Below are 19,906 nucleotides of genomic sequence, written 5' to 3' on the forward strand. Positions count from 1 at the left end.
ACCTGATTAGTTCTACTGCCATATGCTTCTATCATGTTGCTATTAAAGTGTATTGAGCTTATTTGGTTTTCTTTTAGATAAGCCTTGATGTTATTGTTTTTGTTGTTACAGGCTTTGGTGCCACTATTGTTGAAAATTCTTGTGTCTGCCCCTCAAGTTATATTTGGATGCTATCTTATTTAGCATATATAGATGTAACCGTTGTCCTTTTAATATGTTAAGAACCAAGTTTTATTCAGTTAAGTTATCTATAGCACCAACCAATATTGTTCCTCTGTTTTTTTTTGTTTCTGCTGTTCTAATCCCTCTTTTCTTCTCCCCTAGTTCTTCTGTTTTTCCTTGGTGAACAAGGTACAGGTACAACAACGAATATCACCCATTACATATTCAACAGAAGTAAAGGAAAAAAAGTAATTGGTAGGTTGAAATTGAGAAATTCTCCATGATTTCATTTGTCATATACTTACTTAAGTAATACCTCCATCTTATTAGATGAAGATCCTGATTTGGAGGAAGATGAGCAGCTTGCCATGGCTATTCAAGAAAGCTTGAACATCAACATGAACTCACCACCATGGAAGCATGTTTCCTCTTTTGCCAAGTTTCTTTCCAAGTGTATACAGGTAGTCTTTTTTAATACTTATTTTTTCTTCCAATATTACCCTTTGCAATCCATCTGAAACATGTGGAATGTAGGATATGTGCAGGTTGCAATGGTGAAATTGGTCATGGGAGGTTTTTAAGCTGCATGGGAGGCGTTTGGCATCCAGAATGTTTCCGTTGTCATGCTTGCAATATTCCAATATCTGATTATGAGGTCCAACTCTACTCCAATTCTTTAACAAGGTGTTCCTATATTCCTTCTAAATCGACACCATAAGGTTTATAATTTAAAGACAAAAAAAGATGTCGGATTTGGATTCAGAAGTCCATGAAAATCACAACATTTCTTGTTTCTTGAAAGTTTTAATTTCAAAATTTTACCTTTTTACCCTTTATCATCTATGTAGTTTTCCATGTCTGACAACCGCCCGTTCCACAAATCATGCTATAAAGAACATCCTCACCCAAAATGCGATGTTTGCAATAACTTTGTAAGTTTCTTGTTTGTTATGCACTTTTGAATCCCTAAATACATATCCTAGCTCAATCATCTTCGCATAAATCTCCCAGAGATAACCAGTAATTTGATTTTATTGTAAATTAAAAAAATGGTCCCTATGCCTCCTGTTTTGACCACGTTTAGTCCAAAATTAAATTCTTTTTCAGTTTCGGTCCTTATCTCAAGTTTTCATATCGATTTTGGTCCTTATTTCAAGGTTTTAAGAACCAAAATCAATATGAGAGCTTGAAATATAAGGACTGAAGTTGAAAAAGTTGTCAAATTTAGACTAAACACTATAAAATCAGAAAGCACATGGACCCTTTTTGTAACTTAAAGTTTATATATGCATCTGAAAGTTTAGATTTGAATAGTTATTTGAGACCTTTCCACATGTGATAAATTCTTCCCAAGTTTCTATTTTAATGTCAAATCTTTAACATAACTTTGTTCACCTCATCAACTTCCAATCTAAATCAATGCAGCAAAGACGTAGGCTTAGTGAAAGAACTCATGGATGATTATTTGACTAGTCAACTCTCCAATTCCCTTCGTCCACACGATGTTGTTTCTGCATTGGGCCCCATGTATGAAGGTCATGACAACAATGGATGCAAAAAATTGCAGTCTCAAATCAACCACTTGGAAGGCACTAAAGGTTTGACTTTTTTTTTATTATTCCGAATAGCTTTTATTAATCCTTGTAATTATACTTTTATCTTTTTTCTATCAGATGTGCATCCTCAGTTCAGTCCTTGATAAGTGCCTAAGGCTGCTTGGTTTTGAGTCGGCAGCGCCTTGCGATACCTCTTGCAAACTCAGGTATGTAGCTTTATTATTCCGTATAGCTCTTGTTTTCTAGTATTAGAAGATCATATGTCTTGATTTCATGCATAACAATAGAGAGATATTGCAGCATCTTTAATAGAGCTATGTAGCATTATAATCCTTCAAATGTGATGGAAACATATGAGGTGCAGTGGATAAGCAAAGAAAACTCTTAATCCCAATGATGTCAATAATCTTCCAGAAACTAAAAATCTTCATTGTTTGTACGATGCATGATATATTTGCATCCCATGCTATATTATTTAGATGCTTTAACTTTCATTAATTGGTTTGAATGTTGGTGTTTAGTAATTAAACTCAATTTATTCCTCTTTTTATTAACAACTTTTATTTATTCATGATCTTAAGTTATCTTCTGCTTGTGGGCGGCTTGTAATTTCAAGTGATGGAGTCTGGGATGCTCTTTCCACTGAATCAGCTCTGGAACGCAGTCGTGGATTGGCTCCGGAATCAACAGCAGCACAAATTGTCAAAGTACGGAAACAAAAAAATGTTAAATTTGTAATAAAATATTATGCAATGGATTCTATTTTTGTATGACATTAAATTTTATGAAATGGATTATATATTTTGTATATGATATTTTATTTTCTATTATGATGCATTAAATGCAAATTTAATTTGAAAATTAGTAAATCTATAAAAAAATATATTTTTTTAAACATTTAAAATTATGATACGCAAAAATGTGTGTCATCTTCATTTATGACATGGCCTTTCTTGACAGGGGCTTTCTTGATACACATTGCGTATCATTAACACGCACGTCGTAAGGTTACGACACGCGAATGCGTGTTATCTTCCTTTATGTCAGGGCCTTCCTTGATACGCATTGCCTGTCGTAAAGGCGCGTCGTAAATGAGCGTCGTCTATAGACGACGCGCAAAAGTGCGTCGTCTCTCTTTATGACAGGGCCTTCCTTGACGCGCATTTGCGCGTCGTCTGAGCCATTTACGACGCGCAATGAGCGTCGTAAAAGGCTGTTTTTCTAGTAGTGATAAAAAACAACATTATATATCCAAATTATAAGTATTCAACAAAGAAACATACGAATAAGTAAAAACATATAAATTCGAAAACAATATCAAACTTATAGATTAAAATGATTTAACGAAGAAGTACATACATTTATTCGACTAATCCGACTGATGGGAAGGTTGAAGTTCTTTGCATTTGTTTTCCGCGGAGGAATTATGACATAATGTTTGTGTAAATCGATTATTAAAAAGGTTTGAAATATATATACAAGTGAATATGACGAAAAATTAGCAGGTAATCAGTTGAAATCCCATTTAAACTTAGAATAGAAGATATCATGCTTCAAAGTGTATTGGTTCACAATAATATCCGAAACTTTTGAAATTTGAAATTAATAGTTTCCGAGATTTCAACATATAATATATTTGGAAAGCAATTTTGAATGGAAATAGAACCTAAATTTAAGGTTTACATTGATAAGGAACCAATTTTGTAGTTGTAAGTTTGGAAAGAATTCAAGTATCATTTTCATTTAATTCCTACATTTAATTTCCTAATATAACAGGTTGACTTCTTGTTTGATCAAGGTGACATAAGCAAATTGATCTAAAGGTGTAAAAACTATAAAGAAAACACAATCAACGACCCAGATTGTTTTAGATGATGTCATAAGATTTCTCTTTTAATAATATTTAGAGATAGGTTACATGGAACCCACGGCTAAAAAAGAAAAATAAGAAAGAAAAATTATATTATAATTAAAAATGATAATAAAAAAGTAAAGATTCATAAAAAATTATTAACTTACAAACATCAACATACATAATAGGATGCTATTAATATAGAGTTACATACAAATATAGTAACATACACACATAGTTACATAAAAAAATAATGTTTCATCCTTAATGAAGAAACTCATCAAGCTCAAATATGTTATATAAATAACAACAAAGAATTTGTTGTGAAGTACTTTTAATAAATAAACTTCATAAGTCTTGAAACAATTTCAAATTACATTGTACTTCATATAACAAAAATCCGAATTGATATTTTGAAAAAACCCACAAAATCAAACTTCTTAGATGGTGGAAATATATGAATTTCCTATGCTTTAAGTGGGTAAGCCGACGGGTTAAAACTTTCTCTAATGTTTTTGTATTAGTGTATATATCAAACTCCATAAAAAACATATGATTCACAATTGTTATCCAAGTGCTTTATTTGTAATGACAAAAATGTATTTAAATAGTTGTAAACTTTAAAATAAAATTTGGATTCACCGGTTTTATTTTTGACAATTGTTATTTAGTGCTTTATTAGAAATGGCAAAAAAGTATACAAAAATTACCACAATGTAAAAAAGTAATCAAATCATACAGGAGCATTTCATAAATGGTATCTTAGTTCAACCAAATAATCATTTTTATTAGTAACAATATGAATGAGGTTTATTCGGAAGAACGTGATGATTAGGATTATAAATTTCTCTTTAGCTTATGGTAGAAGAGATGAAGAACATTAATTAGCAAAGAAACCTCATCCATTGACTGCTCTTGATGTATCTTATAAATCCATATATCCTGCAGCCAAAACAAATTAAAAATAACAATTGGAGGGTTTTTTTTAATTAACAACTGATTCAAAAAAATCAAGAATAGGTACATAGGGCCATAGTTTAGCCAACGATTATTAACTGGTCTACACAAGCTTATACGATGCCCAAAACATATTACAAATGACATCAATTATTTTTACATCGAAATAGACCATACTACCCATATCCCCTAGACTATAAATTCTTATCCTTTTAGAAAAGACAAAAATAACCTTTATCTACGTCAAGGAATGTGAGCATGAGCATTAGCTGGATCAACTTCTTCATACAAAACATTTTGTTCTTCAAACTTCAAGCCAACCAAAACCCTTATAATAACCAGCAAACCCAAAAAGAACAAATGATCAACAAATGACCATTTTACCCTTGATTTAAAAAGTACATATACTCTTAAAACTAACAATAGTTACCTGTTTAGGATCATAAACAACCTACTCATTGAATTCACGAGAACTTTCTTTATGCTCATATTCAACCAAACTACTACAAGGCACTATAATATCGTCCTTCCAAACAAAATGATCTTTTTCATTGGTTTTCTTCCTTCCTAAACCCTTCACTCATGTCTTTTTCTCCTCTAAAGACTCTGTGTCTGCTATATATAGGACCTCCTATACAATACTAACAAAATAATTCAATAAATGAACAACAATGATCAAGATAGCAAAGAACAAATTAAAAGAAAAACATAGTGCAACTGTAAGAGATATATCATCGAACATGTAATAGGCATCAATATTTAGATTTAGAGAGAACTTACATTAAACATCAATTTCTCCACGTAACGGGCATAAATATTATTTTGAACTTCACTTCATCACCCACAACTAAAACATAAAATCCTAAAAAGATAAACAAAAAAAGAGAACATTTATCCGCATTGATCTAAGAAAATAATAAAATCAAAGCCAACTACAATATTACTAATCTACATGTGTAGAAAACGGTTGTTGAGAATCAATGTTGCAGAAGAAGATCCGAAGAGACAGGAGAATACGTCAAACCCATTAACCACTTCCACATTACAGCATTGTCCAGAGTATCTACACTGTAACATCCCGGAAATTCAGAAGTATAGGTGAACGGCTAAAAGTGTAAATAAGAAGGTCGACTCGGCGAGTCGATGGATGGACTCGGCGAGTTGAGTCGCGTTACGGGTCATGTGTTAAGTGACCAACTCGGTGAGTCGCATGGGTGGACTCGGCAAGTTGGTGCTTTATGGAGAAAACCCTAATCCCGGGGGTTGTGCCATATATAAAGAACAAAACATCCTTTCTTCAGCCTCCTTACCGCCCTTGAGAGCTTACAAACCATAGAAATCGAGTGGAACTCCATTGATAGTGAAATTGGAGCCTTGGGAAAGGAAACCTTGAAAAGGGAACTTGAAGGCTAAGGGATTACAGCAAGGGAGTGGTATAGATCCGAAGTCTACTTCAGTAGGAGCTTGCATTTGAGGTAATAATCCATTCTTGAGCTTTTGTGCATCTAGATCTATCAATTGTGGGGTTTTTGGGGCATAAATGAGGACCATCTCAAGTTTGGTGTAAGATTTGAGGTTGCTACCTCAGATCTAGGTTGTTAATGATCCAGAAAGCCTTAAAGTCTATGCCCAAGAGTTGTTGGTGAAGTTCTTTTGTCCCAAACCTTAGCCCAAGAGTGTTTTGTGCTTAGATCTCTTTGGATTCACGTAAAGTTTGCTACTTTACGTGATGGGTGGGTTGTAGAAGGGTAGATCTATGGATTGGAGCACCTACATGGCTTAGAAAGCCACTATATGGGTTAAAAACTAAAGGTACTTGGCGAGTCACATGGGTATACTCGACGAGTAGGATGAAGATAGGCAGGGACTCGACAAGTTGGAAGAACAACTCGGCGAGTATGTTGAATGTTGCCCTGGACTCGGCGAGTCTGTTCTTGGACTCGACGAGTCGGGTCGTGAAGTCCTAATCTTCTCTGGTTAAGCTGTGAATCGGTGAGTCAAGGGATGACTCAGTGAGTTGAGTACGGTTTGACTCAGAGTTGTGGGACTCGGCGAGTCTTGGGGCGACTCGGCGAGTTGAGTCGTGTTATGGGAGTTTCAGAGCATGGGGACTCGACGAGTAGAGTCAGTCAGGAGGGTTGACTTTGACTGAGAACTTTGACTTTGACCAAGAGTTGACCAGTTGAATTCCAAGGGTATTTTGGTTGTTATTGGTATTTATTGGTTTCGGTGATTTAGTGGTGGAGTTCATGACGCTGGTCGGAGCAGCGTGATCTTGATTCTTCAGTTGGCACTAGTAGGTGAGTCTTCTCACTATACTTTACCTTGAGTAGGTAACCAGAGTTATGTGGCAGAGTATCTTATATGCTATGTATTCTATGTGTTGCACTGCATTATTTCTATGTGATTTATGTTGTGTGTATATCAGAGTTATGACCGGAAGGTCCATAGAGCTAGGACCACAGGGTCCCCAGAGTTAGGATTAGAGTTATGTGCCAGTGTATTGTATGCTATTTATGTTATGAGATTTGTTGTGATATGTGATATGCATGATTCAGAGTTACTAGAGTTAGGACCCTTGGGTCCATAGAGTTAGGTCCAGAGGGCCCACAGAGAGTTGGGACTGGAGGGTCCCACTGAGACACGCTGACCAGAAGGTCAACAGAGCTATAGCCTTGAGTGGCTAATATGTGTTAGAGTGGTATTTTGGGGAACTCACTAAGCTTCGTGCTTATAGTGTTTTGTGTTATGTGTTTCAGGTTTCTCAGGTTCACGGGACGGCACCGGCTCGAGTGTACACACCAGAGGAAGCGCTTGTTTTTAGGATCCTGGTTTATCAATTGATTTGAACAAAAGAGTCATGTATTGTAATTTAAACAAAATGAGATTTTTATGAAAAGTGTTAAAGAGATAAGCAATTTTAAATGAAAAATTTGTTTTGAAAATTGAGGGTGTTACAAGTTGGTATCAGAGCCTTGGTTTGAGGGATTCGGATGCACCTTCGGGTAAATCTGGACTCAAGCTGAGGAAGTAAGAAAAGTTTTCAAAAGAAATGATTTTCTAAAGGTGAATAAGAGTTCAAAGAGAAAGCGAGAAAGAGCAGTGTGTACAATCAGCCAGAGCCCGAATAGTGATTTCCCAAATTACCCTTACTTTTGTGTTATGAGATATTTATGATACATTTTATGTGATATTATGCATGCTAGAGACAGGCTAGGTATTTCATATCTTAGGACTAGAGTGGCCTGATTTGTGATGCCTTAGCCTAGGAGTTGCTGTTATATGTGATGTTCTTTTGAGTATGAGTGAGAGTATTCAGTTGGAATCCTTTTAGGGGATTTGAGTAGGGAAGTAATCTAGGAGAGACGCCTAGATGAGTATTGTGGTGCTTACCGAAAGAATAGTTAGAACCCGCAAGGGGTAGAGTTGCAGAGTTCGGTGGTACTTTTGAGAATGAGCAGAGCAAGCAGAGTTATCACCCAGAGTGAGTTCTATGTATTCTTCGATGCCCAAATGCTGCTTGCTTCGTGCTTTGTGGAACTCTCGATGATGGGAGTCAGCTACCAAGTGAATATGATGATATTCAGGAGGTAGATGGCAGGCATCATTAGGAGCTCTTCAGCAGCTGATGGTGGAGAAGTGGGAGGACTGAGGAAGAGCCTAGGGAGTAATCTTAGCCAGACGAGTATGCTGGCGGAGTAGAGCATTTTGCTGAGGAGCGAACACTCGTGGTGGAATTAGTGAACGAAAAGGTTGAGCAGCTACTTAGGAGCTCTGGAATGGTTTGTGTGGAAAGTATAGGTAGATATGGAAGGTAGTATTGGCCCATACTACTAAAAGCAGAGGACCCATACTCAATACAGGGAGTATTATGAAGGTTCTAAGTACCATACATCGGAGCAGATTGAAGAGTGATGTTATGGTTCGTGTACCATACATCGGAGCAGATTGATAGGTGATGTCATGGTTCGAGTACCATGATTCGTAGCGGATTAAGAAGAGATAACATGGTTCGGGTACCATGATTCATAGCAGATCGAATGGTGGCCACGTGGTTCGAGTACCATGACCCGTGACAGTTAGTGCTATTGGTTCTACCAGTTACCCGTGGTGATTGGTTAGACTGAGATTAGAGGTGAAAGAGTATGGGGCTAGAGGGCCATGATGAGCGAGTTTTAGTGAAGCATCCCTTAATAGGGAAATCGAGTTAGCCCCGAGGGACTGTTGATTGGAGTCGCAAGACTCAGGAATGAGTAGAGATGGCAGTTATAGAGGATTACAGCCTGAGATGAGCAACCAACTGATAAAAGAGATGTCACCTTCTGTGACCTGAGTGGTGCTATTTCCGTTTCTAGTGGGAAACATAAGAGGTGTGAGATTTCGGTTTTGGGGTTTAGGAGTAAAACCCTGCGGAATGACATTTATGTCGATGTTCCACCAGAGTATCAAACGACATGTTTGCCGTGAGGTAAGGATATATCATGAGCATGTAGTCGGTTGGGACTGAGGTGGTCAAGGACCATGTTGCACCCTATCTGAGTATAGTAGGGCGCGTGGTAGCGGTATCAGTGGGCAATCCAGATGAGTATATCAGGGCGGCGACTCTTCTGTCTATGATGGATATTGAGTATGGGAGTGGAGTCTCTGTTCTTGTGATGATTCAGGTGATGGAACTTGAGTTGAGAAATCGAGGTTGAGGAGTACGCTGATTTATTGTTTCAGTCTAAGAGTCAGTGCTATTACTGGATAGTTCATGTGATCGATATTGGAATGGTATGAGACTTTGAACGACTAGAGTCAGTCGTGATGAGAGGTTCCTGAGGATTTCTTCTGAGATTCAGGGTATTTGAGGTTGCTTGATCTCTTTAAAGGAGTTACGTAGCACCTTCCAAGGGCAGGTGCGATATTGCTAGTGGAAACAGTCTGTGGGATGGTGTGTGCGTCAATTGGTGATGGTTCGAACCCTAAGTGGGGGAGAACCAGGTACTTTATTGAGGGAACCAGAGATTTGTGCAAGAGAGGTTAGGGGTTGGATACAGGAATCTGCGGCTCGAATTCATGAGGCCAGGGTCATTGATGATCAAGGAAAGGAGCAAAGCGAGTTAATGCATGTGGTATGTGTCTGAGAAAGGATGGGTGTCTCCTCGGCAGTTGGCAAATGGTCGGGAGTTTGGTGTTGGCCAGGGCCGTTTCAAAGGGAAGACTCGTAATGATGGTATGGGCGGTTGAGAACTTCTGGATAGAAGATTATCGAGCAGTCAACTCCCGGGCCGGTATGTGTATTCTTGCTTAGATTTGAGCAGTAGGGGAAAAGGATTTATGAGGATCAATAGCGTGTTCTGAAGCGTTAGCGCTTTCTTTGTATTCCAATTGAGTGTTTGGATACATTGAAGTTGCTCATTGAGTAAAATAAAGAATTATTTATGGACTTCAGGGGAAATGTATTGTTGTATCTGTATAGTGCTGGGAGTAAGAGATCAGTGGTTGAGGCAGGACATCACGATGTTCTATAATAGTGTTCCGTGGCGACCTGGAATGATGTCCCGATTTCGGAGTTATTTAGAATCTTGAGTTTAAGTCGACCAATGGTGTATCATGTATTTTCGGTTCCAGTGGGAGCCCTTCGGGTATTGACATCAAGAGGGATTATTTAAGAAAGGGGATCTCCGCAGAGGTAAGTATTTTCGTTATAACGGTTGCCGCTAGAGTCTGTGATGCATATGTGGGGCAAGTGTGTGTAGCTATCTATGATAGTCTATGGACATGAGTGAGTGGACATAGTGTGGCGTTGGGATGAGAATGAGAGTATGGGGTGAAGCTACGGGGAGCCGTAGTATTCACTAGTCAGAGGGTGTTGTGATGCTACGGGGAGCCGTAGTACTCACAAGTTAGAGAGAGGGAGTCGTGGTACTACAGGGAGCCATAGTACTCACTTGACAGTTGGTGTTGTGGTGCTACGGGGAGCCGTAGTACTCACTAGTCAAAGGCTGTCATGTTATTGCGGGGAGCCGTAATACTCACTAGACGGCAAAAGAGTGTGATGTTGGAGTGTTCCCTGATCAGTGTATGATGCAGAAGAGTTTTAGGCTTGAGTAGCCTTAGTATAGAGTTTTTGGAGCCTGGTGGTTGAACCAAGGGCGGAACTGGGGGTCAGAGTTGACTCGATCCTCGGTTAGATTGTATTTTTCGTATGAGGAAAAGAGAATTTTGTGACTTGTGAGTCACTGGGCCGGGATAGTGGTCACGGGGAGGAAGCTAGTGAGATATTTTGGATCATGTTATAGGTGATCTTTGGAGGTTCAACTGTGGAGTCAAAAGCTGACCTGGTGCTCAGTATCGAAGTGGGATATGAGAAATGAGCTAGAGTTTATCATGGTGATGTCTAACTACACTTTAGAGGAGCGGACGATTCAGACACTCGAGGACATGCTTCGGGCATGTGTATTAGATTTCGGAGGGAGTTGGGACTCGTATTTACTCTTGGCTGAGTTTTCCTATACAACAGCCATCATTCGAGCATTGGTATGCCACCTTTTGAGCTGTTGTATAGGAGGAGGTGTCGGACCCCCAGTTGCGGGGGAGAGGTAGTGCATGGAGCCGAGAGTCCTTGCGAGCAGATTCAAAGCATGTGCGACAAATGGAGTAGCGGTTACTCTACGAGGGATAGTGTAGAGTGGAGTGTGAGCACCATGGCACTTGTCTGAAGTGGCAAGGTTGACAAGTAGATTTCCTTGGGTAAGGAAAGAGAAAGGTATGTAACTCCGGGAGGGAGTGTTGGTTCACAGAAGTGAAAGCAGTAATGAAAATGGATGATTAAGAGTATGGTGGTTGAACACTGTGTCTGTGCCAGTGGTATGGAAGCACATCCGGGTTGGGTGTCTGTTGAGGTTGCGGAAGAATCTCCGGTGGTTTAGAACCAGAGGAGTTCGGACGAGATGCAAGAATAAAGCCTTGGATTTAAGTATGGTTGTGATCAGGAGGTTATGTATATAGTGGTAATTCATCCTGGGGATGTCTGATGGTATCGTCAGTGTGTCGGGTTTTTCCAACCCGAGGATGTAGAACAGGCTTAGCACGTATATGCGATTTTGAGGAGAGCTCATGGGAGTTGCTCAGGAGCTGAAGGGTGTGTCATCCTGTCAGCACATAAGGAAAAGAGTTGGATTCCGAAAAGAAGCGGGATAAATCCCAGCAGTCGGTACCGGGTCAGGACCCCGGTGGTTTAGGGTGATATCTAGCTTGGTAAGGGTTTAATGATTGTTGTGATATGGAGTGATGAAAGTATCATTGGGTGATCTTTGGCTAATAAGGGTTGTAATCAGAGACAGAAGCCGGTGGCCGGCTTGAAGCGATTGTCGCGACTCTGTGAGAAGGAGTCAGACTTTATAAGGGTTTGGTAACAGTGTTTGGAGGAACCTGAGTCGGTTTATTCCAGGAGATGCGTTGTGGGAATGGTATCTGGAATTGTGCGCTGCAGCAGGCTTCGAGGACGAAGCCTAATTTAAGTGGGGGAGAATTGTAACATTCCGGAAATTCAGAAGTATAGGTGAAGGGCTAAAAGTGTAAATAAGAAGGTCGACTCGACGAGTCGATGGATGGACTCGTCGAGTCGAGTCGCGTTACGGGTCATGTGTTAAGCGACCAACTCGACGAGTCGCATGGATGGACTCGGCGAGTTGGTGCTGTATGGAGAAAACCCTAATCCCGGGGGTTGTGCCATATATAAAGAACATAACATCCTTTCTTCAGCCTCCTTACCACCATTGAGAGCTTACAAACCCTAGAAATCGAGTGGAAATCCATTGATAGTGAAATTGGAGCCTTGGGAAAGGAAACCTTGAAAAGGGAACTTGAAGGCTAAGGGATTACAGCAAGGGAGTGGTATAGATCCGAAGTCTACTTCAGTGGGAGCTTGTATTTGAGGTAATAATCTATTCTTGAGCTTTTGTGCATTTAGATCTATCAATTGTGGGGTTTTTGGGGCATAAATGAGGACCATCTCAAGTTTGGTGTAAGATCTGAGGTTGCTACCTTAGATCTAGGTTGTTAATGATCCAGAAAGCCTTAAAGTGTATGCCCAAGAGTTGTTGGTGAAGTTCTTTTATCCCAAACCTTAGCCCAAGAGTGTTTTGTGCTTAGATCTCTTTGGATTCACGTAAAGTTTGCTACTTTACGTGATGGGTGGGTTGTAAAAGGGTAGATCTATGGATTGGAGCACCTGCATGGCTTAGAAAGCCACTATATGGGTTAAAAACTAAAGGTACTCGGCGAGTCACATGGGTATACTCGGCGAGTAGGATGAAGATAGGTAGGGACTCGACAAGTTGGAAGAACAACTCGGCGAGTATGTTGAATGTTGCCCTGGACTCGACGAGTCGGGTCGTGAAGTCCTAATCTTCTCTGGTTAAGCTGTGAATCGGTGAGTCAAGGGATGACTCAGTGAGTTGAGTACGGTTTGACTCAGAGTTGTGGGACTCGGCAAGTCTTGGGGCGACTCGGCGAGTTGAGTCGTGTTATGGGAGTTTCAGAGCATGGGGACTCGACGAGTAGAGTCAGTCAGGAAGGTTGACTTTGACTGAGAACTTTGACTTTGACCAAGAGTTGACCAGTTGACTTCCAGGGGTATTTTGGTTGTTATTGTTGGATTAGTGTCTAAGTCCATAACTATTTTGGTATGTACTTGACTCAATGGTGTATGGTCCTTTTGGGTTGCCTTCACCAAAGCAACTTGATAGGATGAATTATGGAGAGAAAGGATAAATATGATTTATTAATATATTATGGGAATAATATATTAAAGGAGAAATCATATTGTTTAACTAATATTAGTCAAGAATTAATTAAGAATTAAGTTTGTGACTAAAAGAGATTAATTAAACCTAAGGGACTAGAATTGTAATTATAAGATAATTGAAATTGGGCTATGGATTGCCTTATATTATAAGGTTGGACGAATTCTATGGGGAAACCCATTGGAAATCGTCCAAGGCCTTTAATTAAAGGAGTCCATGGGTTGCTTAGGGCTTAAGCATCCAAATTAGGGTTTCCTTGTTAGATAACCCTAATAGCCTCACTATATATAGAGCCCTTATGCTCCAAAAACGTGGTGAACTGAAAATTTAAGGTTTCTACACGTTTTTGAGAGCCTCCTTCTCTTCTCTTCTTCATCCTCTTGCTCTTGGTGTTTGTGAACCATTAGAGGAGTGACACTTGTGACTCTAAGCTTTCTAAAGTCATTACAAGGAGGAATTTTGATTGTCATTGCTACATAACAATCAAGGTAATATCTTAAACCCATTCTTATGTTGATATGATTACTTGTATGCTAGAATTAGGGTTTATAGTCTTGGATAAATTGCATGTACAATAGAGAAACCTAGTTCCAAGCATTAGGGTTTGTATGAGCACATAGGATGTTCTTATGGCCAAAACCCATCAGTGGTATCAGAACCATGATTGGTTTCTATTGTATTGATGCTTTGTATGCTTGTTCATGCTTGAAAAATTCGTTTTTGTGACCCTGCCAGATGGACTCGGCGAGTAGGCCCCTGCTCGGCGAGTTCGAGCGTCAGAAAGAGGGGATTTCAGGATTTCTTGCTATTTATCTTTGAGATACTTGCCTTTATCATATTAGATCAACATAAATTCGATTTTATGATATATATGAGTATATTCTTGATCTAATTGAAGATATTTATCAATTAATAAAATATTTACTTCCTTATATGATTTAAGTTGATTATTTGGTAACTTATTTTGCAAGAAATTGAAATTAGGTCAAATATAGATAATGGTGAAATTAATTGTCTAATTTATATTATTTGCTATTTGATCCTTGTGTTATGAAAAGTTTCAATTTTCCCCTTTAGGTTTTATAGTTTAAATTTAAACTCAAAAGTTTAGTTTTGAAATTTAAATAGTTGAAACCCTAATGTTTTGAAAAAGGTTTCAAAACTTTCCCTCAAGTTTTGGAATTTAAATTTTGATTAAAAGTTTAATTTTGATGTATATTTAAATTCTAATCCTGAATGTTTTGAAATGTTTCAAAACTTGCCCTCAAGTTTTGGAATTTAAAAGTTGATTTAAAGGTTTAATTTAGGAATGTTAAATTCTAAAACCCTAGTCATGTTTTGAAAAGATTCAAATCACACCCTTATGGTTTTATTAATTAATTAAGGTGTATAATTAAAAGAGGTTTAATAAATCCTTAAAAGTTTTGGTTTACAATTTAATTGAATTAAAAGTATATGTAACGCCTGTGTTTCCGGGCTTGCCGTTTTTAGCAATGTAATAGTCTAGGTTAACTTTGTAACCTGTTTTGAAATAATAGAAGTATATTATTTGAGTATTATGTGTTTTGTGCCTAATTGCTTAATTATGTGGTTTGATTAATTAAGAATAAAAATAAGCGTCAAAAGTAAAGTATGAGATAAGTCCGATATCTTTACATAAAGTTGTAGTGGTCGAAATGAGGTTTCCGAATATATAAGGAATGTCGAAATCCGAGTTATAACGAAGAAGTTATGACCTGTCGAAGTTTCGCGACAGAACCGGCACGACCCAGCGTGACGTAAATAGTGAATTTAAGGTAGATAGATAACTATCCTTAGTGATCTAAATGAGAATTGAAGATCTCATCGATAGTAGTGCAACAACAGAAAGACGGACGGAATCGGAGTTCAGATGAAGGAGTTATGAATTTCGAACGGAGTTTTCCTGTCCCGGCCTACTAAAGATAATATATAAGTAATATACTTATAATATATTAAAAATAAAGTCACAATTAGCCAATGGAGTCTAAACGAGAGTTGTAGAGCATAATCTCACCTTCGCGGCGATATAAAGAACGTCGAAAACGGAGTTCGTATGCGTAAGTTATGAATTTTTGAAGTTCGGGGCGCGAAACCCCAAAACTGTCAGATGCCACGACGTGGCAAGTGTCCTGTCACCTCCGGAAGGCCCCCAGATGCAACTTGGGATGACGCATGCAGTGACGACCAAGCCCACGACGTGGAACAAGGTTGCCACGACGTGGCAAGGGCCAAATTTGCCCTATAAATAGATTTGAAGGGCCAGTCGTGTATGGTTGCTATTTTCTCTCTTCTCTCTCCCGTTTTACATCGTTTTGCGTGCCAGAAGTACCCCGAAGCCCCGGTAATATCCCCGAGACCCGAAGCAAGTCCCGAGATCCCGAAGATCCCGAGAAGTGCGATTCCCGAGTCGAAGCTCTGCCCGCGAGAAGTTCGATTTTTGTAGAGATCTTCCAGATCTGCTGAGGATTACTGCTTCTGCAAGTCGGAGTGCTGTCCGATCATCTTCTAATCAAGTGAGTGTATACTACCTTTCATAAACACGATAATAATACAAGTGCGGTTTGAGTGTATTAAGTAAATTGTGGTTTATATGTGTGTGGGTGCAGTTACTTTCTTCTAACAAGTAACTATGAAGTATTTTATGTGATATACTTGCTATGTGTATATTTTGTGATTGTATGCGTGAATGGATATTCACTTTATTCCATCTCATAGATCTGAATTGCTTTCTATGAAATACGTGTTATGTGGTATGCCTCATATGTTATATGGAATATATATATTGAATGAAAATGATATATAGGTTTTAAACTATGTATGAAAATATATTCTTATCTACTATTATGTTGGGTAGAACATGGGTAGATAGTTGGTGTGTAATAAACAGATGAGAGGCCTCGATGTTGTTGTTGTTGTTGATCTAGTTATTCAGCGGAGTATGGATAACGACCACGGACTCTTTCTAGACAGTCCAGTGGAACGCTAGCAGGTTCATAACCTGTAGGTGTTGTGAACGATGTGTTCACCGGTGTACTCTATCCCCCTCATGGTTGCCTTTAGGATATCTATTGTTGAGGAAACCCCTTAGCAGTGATGTCCGTCCCGATGAAAATCCTAGATTAGGTCCCTTGAGATAGTTGTTGTTTTAGGGACGTAAAGTGAGGATAACGGGAATGGGTAATCGGGATAGTGATTGGTTGATGAAATTAAATATAACTTATTTATTGTGGGTTGAAAACCCTATATGCTCACCAGGCTCCCAAGCCTGACCCACTCAGTTTTATTTGTATTACAGGAAGTGGCACAAGGGCGTAAGATGGATGGATCATCTTGTTGTTTTGTTTACAAGTCTGTATATGTATATATTTGTTGAATGACTTGTAATGTTTATCGTTTATGCTTTATGGTCTGTATCGAAACATGACATCCCGAGTTTTGATTATATAATGAAATGCATCTCTTGATGAAATGCTTTGATAAATATTATTTTATCATGTTTTGTTTTGGGAACAAATTCCGCAACTCTTTCAAATCAAAAGGATTTACTCTGAAATTATTTAAAAGCATAAATGAAAATTGGTCTTTTCTGGCCGAGATTTTGGGGATGTCACTGTATAATTGTTAAATTTGACCACCTAGTATTTTAAAAGTGTAAAATACACCCTATACTATATATAACATTAAAAGTCTAACATTATATATATGTATGAGTAAAAGTCAGTCTTACCGTTAGTAGGCCTCATTCGCGAAGTTGGTCTATAAGGGGTGTTTAAGGAAATTGCCTATAAAATGGCGATTGAATGGGTATCCACTCTTACCCACCATACTCTTGACTAGTGGAGGGTCGTTAGCCGAACGGGTAGGATAGGACAAAACCTTCTATTATAAGTATAATGAAGTACAAAAGTAACTAAATGTTTTACAAATTCCCAATCTTAGTTACTTAGTCAAAAGTGAATTGATGCAATTCCATGAAATTACACTTTGTGCCCTTGCGAAGACGTTAGTGGAGCGTGTAACACCCCGAAATAGCAAGAGTAGAGTTGAAGGGCTAAGAGAGTAATTTGGGAAAGAGCGACTCGGCGAGTCCATGGATGGACTCGGCGAGTAGAGTCGCGACTTGGTCACATGTTAAGTAGCCGACTCGGCGAGTCAGTGAGATGGACTCGGCGAGTAGGCACTGAGTGGAGAAAACGCTACTTCTCGGGGTTGAGCCCTATATAAAGAACATAACATCCATTCCCCTAGCCTCCTTATCACCCCTTGAGTCCCAGAAACCCTAATTTCGTGGAGAAACCCCAGTGTTGAGCAAATTGGAGCTTGGAGAGGTGGTTGTTGAAGAGATCTTGAAGGATAAGAGGCTTGGAGCAAGGGGCTTTGCTTGGATTCGAGTTTCATTGCAGTTGGGGCGTTCTTTTGAGGTAATATCTCGTTTTTGAGCTGCTATTTCTTAGATGCATCATTTTGGGGGTATTTAAGATCACATCTTTGGATGTTTTGGAGTTTAGAGGTTGGATCTGAGGTTGCTACCTCAGATCTGGAATGGAGAAGAGTTGGAATGCATGAAAGTCCCTGTGTTGAGTGTTGGATGAAGCTATCTTGTCCCAAACCTTAGCTCTAATGTGCAAAATGCATAGATCTCTTTGGATTCACGTAAAGTTTGCCACTTTACATGATGGATGAGTTGTAGGAGGCTAGATCTATGTGTTGGAGCAATTGCATGGCCTGGAATGCTTCTGTATGGATTCAGACCGGTGGTACTCGGCGAGTCACATAGGTGTACTCGACGAGTTGATTGAAGATGAGCTGGAACTCGACGAGTTGGAATAAGAACTCGGCGAGTCGGATGAAGATGGCCTGAAACTCGGCGAGTTGTATGAACAACTCGGCGAGTAGGTTGAAGATAGCCTTAGACTCGGCGAGTCTGTTCTTGGACTTGGCGAGTCTTGTCGAAGAGTCCCGATATTCTCTGGTTGAGTCGAGAATCGGTGAGTCAAGGGATGACTCGGTGAGTTGTGTGCGAGTGGACTCAGAGTTGTTGGACTCGGCGAGTCTCGGGGTGACTCGGCGAGTTAGGTCGCGGATTGAGTGAAGTTCTGAGTATGGGAACTCGGCGAGTCATCGGGTTGACTCGGCGAGTAGGGTCAGTCAGGGGTTGACTTTGACCTTGTCTTTGACCAAGGGTTGACCAGTGGTTTCCAAGGGGTATTTTGGTAATTGTTGATTATTGTTTTGAGTCCAGTGCATTGGTGGTTGTCCAGTGGTGGAGATCGTATCAGTGATCGGAGCAGCTTGGGTGATCTGTTCAGTCAGCAGTTTCGAGGTGAGTTATCCTCACTATATCAACGGGGTCTAAGGCACCAAGGCCGGCCCTTATCGGATTAAGATCCGGGTAGTTGTTGCTATGTTGTTGTTATGTTGTTGTTGTGATATGTTTGCATCCTGAGAGTTAGGATGGTATATGTTAGAGGCCTGATTGAGATCGGTATCCTGAGAGATAGGGAGGTGCTATGCTAGTGACCTGATAGGTCGGTATCCTGCTTAGGATGATGATATGTTATGTGATCTTTTTGATTTGCTTGTGGACTGTGATTTGCTATATGATTGTATGTATATATGTGCACATGGTTGTTTGGACTGGAGTTGGGTTGAGGCGGGTCCTGCTATGTGCTGTAGGCCAAGATACCCAGGGCGGACCGGTTGTTCTGAAGGCCCAACGAGCGGTCCGGATAGGCTGTAGGCCCCGAAAGGGCGGACCAGATGTGCCGAAGGCTCGGAGAGTGGACCAGACAGACTGAAGGCCCGGTGCGGGCGGACCAGTCATACTGTAGACTCAGAGAGTGGACTAGGTGGATTGAAGGCCCGGGAGCGGGCGGACCAATCACACTGCAGACTCGATGTATGTGGATAGACTCAAAGGGTGGACCAGGTGGACTGTAGGCCGGTGCGGCGGACCAGTCACACAGTAGACCCGAAGTGCATGGCTGTTCTGTGATTAGATATGTTGTGGCATGATATGCGTGTATGGTATTTACGGTTGGTATTTTGGGGATATCTCACTAAGCTTTTGGGCTTATAGTAGTGGTTTTATGTTTTTCAGGTTCTTCAGGAGATCGTGGCAAGGCGAAGGCGTGATCGTACCGCTCCTCATGATTTTGTAGTATTGTGATTCTGGGAACACCTTAAATGTTTTGTATTGAAAACCTTTTTGTGAAGATTTAATGGAATCGAGTTGTTTTTGAAAAAATTAAAAAAATTGGTTGTATTTTTCGGGTGTTACAAGCTGGTATCAGAGCCTTGGTTTGAGTGAATTAGAGGAACATTCGTGTGACTCCAGTCTCAAATCGAGGAGAGTTTTCAAAAGAGTATTTAAAATGGTTTTTAAAAATGAGTAAGGGAGGACGCAGAGGTACGATCAGCCGGAGCCAGTAAGTAACCCCAAAATACCATGCATGTTATTTGTTTTTGAGCTTTGATAGAACAGCATGCTAGTGATAGGCTAGGGATCTTCAAGATTTCATGATATGTTGCCTGATTTGTGACGCTTGTAGCCTAGGGTTCCTTAT

The sequence above is a fragment of the Lactuca sativa genome, chromosome 3 (assembly GCF_002870075.4).
Source record: "Lactuca sativa cultivar Salinas chromosome 3, Lsat_Salinas_v11, whole genome shotgun sequence".
NCBI classification, from domain to species: domain Eukaryota; kingdom Viridiplantae; phylum Streptophyta; class Magnoliopsida; order Asterales; family Asteraceae; genus Lactuca; species Lactuca sativa.